The sequence below is a fragment of the Triticum aestivum genome, chromosome 7A (genome assembly GCF_018294505.1).
Source record: "Triticum aestivum cultivar Chinese Spring chromosome 7A, IWGSC CS RefSeq v2.1, whole genome shotgun sequence".
Lineage (NCBI taxonomy): Eukaryota > Viridiplantae > Streptophyta > Magnoliopsida > Poales > Poaceae > Triticum > Triticum aestivum.
The window spans coordinates 624,129,677-624,134,441 of record NC_057812.1 but is presented as its reverse complement, the minus strand read 5'-3'; positions in this window follow the sequence as shown (position 1 = coordinate 624,134,441).

Here is a 4,765-nt window from a genome sequence, read left to right as displayed (position 1 = left end):
TTTAGGTGTTTCATATATTGTGTTAGCTAGCTATAATTAATAGAGAGAAGTGTCCTCTCTTATGTCCGTGCTTGGTCGACGCTACGTACTATACATACGTATAGAGAGGACTAGACACGCTAGCTAGCTAGTAAGCAAAGGAAGGAAACAGAAGATCATCATGAACATATATGCATACAGAGATAAGTGATATCGACCACGTCTCCTTCTCCGAGAGATTGGTCGAACAACAAGTTCTCGTATATCTATCCGACACTACCGGCTACATATATACAATAATTATCTCTTACAAATATAATCATACGGACTCATGGTCCACATAGTATTCTCCGTCTTCAGCGATCACGTGGTCAAGAAAGAATGCCGCCAATTCCTCTTGAATTGCTCGCATGCGAGCTGGTGCTAGGAGTTCATCCTGCTTCCGAAACATCTAATTTGAAGAAGGGGGTCAATATATATATATATATATATATATATATATATATATATATATGAATGAATGAAACTCAACACAAATGATGGTAATAAAATAAAATTGTGAATGTTGTTATTTACGTACTTCATATTGTTCGTCAGTGTAGCCCCGCTCATGGGTCGTGTGGCGGATGGACTCGCAAACGTAGTATCCACAGAAATCATTCCCTTGTTCCTGCCACAACCACTTTACAAGAAATAGAGGTTAATCAAACTGATAAGCAAGAATGCCAAATGGTATTGATGAAACTAGCGCTTGAATCAATAGGAGATGCGCGGAACATGCTACTATAGTACTTACTTTCGGGTGTCTAAATTGCAGCTTCTTCGGGAGTCCTGGAGCTTTTTTGGAGAATTTTTTCCAAACTCTGCCAGACAAAGAAAACAATTACTTGATATATCAAGAAATGAACAAAGTTGCTGATATGGTGGATAATGATCGATTTAACTTACTTCTCGAGCATTTGAGTCATGTCCACATAGTCCTGGGGATCTTTTCGTCTTGAGTCTAAGACGGTTACTAGTCCCTGCTCAAGCTTAATCTCTAGGAGAATACAGTTGTAACTGCACACGCATGCATAACTCATCAATTACATTACTATAACCTTGACTAATATATAAGGGAAACCGAATACGCACAAGACAGTAACACTCACTTGAAGTTGTAAGGAAAGAGTATTATATCTTTATTTTCATTTATTACCAACGATCGTAGCAAGTTGGCCTCGGTATCTGCGGCATGAAATTTAACCTGAGTTGCATCTATGAGATATGTGTTAATGAACCCAATATCACCGACTTGTTTTTTCTTCAATTCGGCGATCTTCAATCTGCATAATGTAGTGAGGATGATTATAAATACATGCAATGAAAGAGCTGAGCTATATAGAGAGACTTAATGACAGAAGTAGTACTACTTACAGACAGTAGCAGGTGACCGTTGTTTTATCGAGGGCCAATTGATTGAAAAACTGAAAGAACTCTTCAAATGGAACAGGCAACAGTTCAATTCCAACGAGGTCATGCTCCTTTTTAACTTTCACATACAAAGTACTCCTCCCCCCAGAGTCTCTGCAGATTTTCAAGTACCAATCATGCAATCTTCGCATCATCGTTGATAGAGATCTTTCATCTTTGACGAGAGGCTTCCCGTACTTGTATCTTTGTATCTGCACCTCCATGAAATCATAATGTACATCATCGGGCAGGTAATCGCCAAGATTGCTATAATCGGGCACCATCCTCTGATCATTAGCGACGTTGTCGCTAGGCACCTTGAGCGGGGGGCACGATTGCTTCGCTTGTTCGCCGAGCTGGGCAATTTGTTTCCCAGCTCGTCGTTCTTTTAGCCTTTGATCACTGATAGTACTTCCCGACCGCTCCGCTTCGGCAAATTCCTTTCCAATAATGCGCTCATAGTTTCCTTTCGGCGGAGACTTGGATGGTTTTGTTAGGGCAGCCAGAGTGCGCTTCGCTTTCACCGGATCTACCTTCTCCTCCGGAGGTGGATGTTTCTTTGCTTTCACCCCTTCAAAGTAGTTCCTCACTTCTTCTCGTGCGATCTCGGCGTTCTCCTCCGGGGTCCTCTCGTATGGTAACTTCTCTGGAGTCTTTAGAGAAGGACCGAATCTGTATTTCCTCCCGCCTCTAGCTGTACTGCTAGACGCCGGCAGAGCAGACGGAGCGGTTGTCTTCTTTACTTGCTTATGAGGCGGAGGAGAAAGACTACGACGCGCCGGAGCAGCCGGAGCGGCGGCAGGTCTCTTCCGCCCTTGCTGACGAGGCGGAGAAGGAGGAGGCTGGCTGCTCGGGCGCGTCGGCGCAGGCGGAGAAGGAGGCGGAGTGCCGCCACGCGCAGGAGAAGGAGGCGGTCGAGTGCCCTGATCATCACTCGCCGGAGGAGGCGGCGGTGGAGGAGGCGTAGTGCCTTAACTCACCGGAGGAGGAGGCGGTGGAGGAGGCGGAGTGCCCTGACTTGCCGGAGGAGGAGGAGGAGGCGGAGGCGTCCAGTTCGGAAGGTTGATGAGCTCCTTCCGCCATAGGCATGGAGTCTTCAGAAGACCCCAGCCTAGTCTCCCCTTCACCGGTAGGGTGGTCAAGCTGGAGGTCCTCAAATCCCTCCGTTATTTCATCCACCATCACCCTAGCATATCCTTCTGGAATCGGCCGGCAGTGAAAAGTTGCACTGGGTTCAGTAGGATAAACAGAGCCAACAGCCGCCTTGACCTTCAAATTCATCCATTGCGTCATAAGGTGGCAATTTTGAGACTCCGTGATAGCATCCACGGGATAGCTGGCAGGATCCGTCAAGGCATGCTCCGGCTGAAGCAGCTCGGTGGAAGCCACGCTGCTTCTCCGCTGATATGGCGGGGTAGCTTCGGGGGAAGCTTCAGCGGGGTAGCTTCGGGGGAAGCTTCGGCAGTACGTTTGTTGCGATTTGCTTCTCGTTCCTCTATCGCTTGTACCCTTGCTTGCAGCGCTTGCATTTGGGTCTGCTGTAATTTTTTCCTCCTCTCCTGGGATTTGTAACCGCCTGCGTCCGAAAACCCAACCTTCCATGGAATGGAGCCTGGCGTGCCTCGTGTCCGTCCAGGGTGCTCAGGATTCCCGAGGGCCATTGTGAGCTCGTCGTTCTCTCTGTCTGGAAAGAACGTCCCTTGTTGCGCTGCTTCGATATACCGCGGAAGCTTCCTGACTGGTATGTCCATTTGATCGTTCGTCCAAATGCACTTCCCTGTTACAGGGTCCAAGGTTCCGCCAGCCCCGAAGAACCAAGTCCGGCAACGGTCTGGCCAGTTAATTGTCTCTGGTTCGATCCCTTTATCAACCAGATCATTCTTAGTCTTGGCCCACTTAGGCCGGGCTACGAGGTAGCCACCTGACCCCGTGCGATGGTGATGCTTCTTCTTCGCAGCATTTTTCTTGTTTGTTGCCGACATTTTCTTACTCTTTTTCGATGTCTTGTGGGCCACAAAAAAGCGGGCCAGTGATCTCTGATCTTCTCATATCTGCCCTTGAATTCTGGTGTCTTTTTATTTTCGACAAACTTATTCAGCTCTTTCTTCCATCTCCTGAATAGTTCTGCCATCCTCTTAAGAGCAAAAGACTTGATTTATTGCTCTTTAACTGGCTTCTCTGGATCATCCTCTGGCGGTAGGGTGAAATTTGACTTCAGCTCAGTCCAAAGATCATTTTTCTGCATATCATTGACATAAGACACCTCAGGGTCTTCTGTAGCCGGCTTTAACCATTGCTGGATGCTGATCGGGATCTTGTCCCTAACCAAAACCCCGCACTGAGCAACAAATGCGCTCTTTGTCCGGAGGGGTTCAATCAGTTGGCCGTCGGGCGCGATTGCTATGCTCTCAAACTTTTCATCCGAGCTCAACTTTTTCTTCGGACCTCGTCTCTTTACCGAAGTTATGCTCGATCCGGAGGGCTAGAAAAAAGAACAAAGACTTAATTAATATTTGTACATACCAAAACAATGAATGCATCAATTAGCTAGTCAGCAGAAGCTTAACTAATATATATACCTGGCCGGACTCGGTTCGGTCACCGGAGACGTCATCACGGTCTCCTTCTTGCACCGGCATTGGGTCACCGGAGCCGTCCTCACGGTCTCCTTCTTGCACCGGCATTAGGTCACCAGAGCCATCATAATCATAGCCAGCTGCTTCCAGACCATCGGTGTCGTTGAGAAACAACGAGCAGACGACATCACTTCCTCGTGCGATTATGTCCCCCAACAACTCTTCTTGTACTTCATCTCGGGCGGTGTCCATAGTTTCTACAAATATTGACAAAATGGCAATTATTATTCAAACATGACAGATGGATATATTAGTGGCAAACATAGAACTAATATTAATTAGTGGCCTCGATGCTGCTTCTCCAGGGTTTGGGGTGGCCTCGACGCTGCTTCTCTAGGGTTTGGGGTGGCCTCGACAACGCTTCAAGGATAAAACAAGAAGAGGAAGAAGAAGAAAAAAAAAGAGGAGAAGAAAGAATAGAGGAGTAAGAACTCATCTATTATTTCTTCTCTACTCCTCTATTCTTTCTTCTCCTCTTTTTTTCTTCTTCTTCCTCTTTTTTTTATCGGGAACGAGGGTCATCGAGGGTCACCGAGCGGTAGAGGAAACCCTAAATAGCAAGTATCGTGGGTGTGAGATACATGTGGCCGTCGGTGTTGGACACTACATCCACGTCCCATAAGTGACATGGGCGTCGAAGCCCGCGTCACTTGTGGGACGTGGATGTACTGTCCGACACCGACGGCCGCATGTATCTC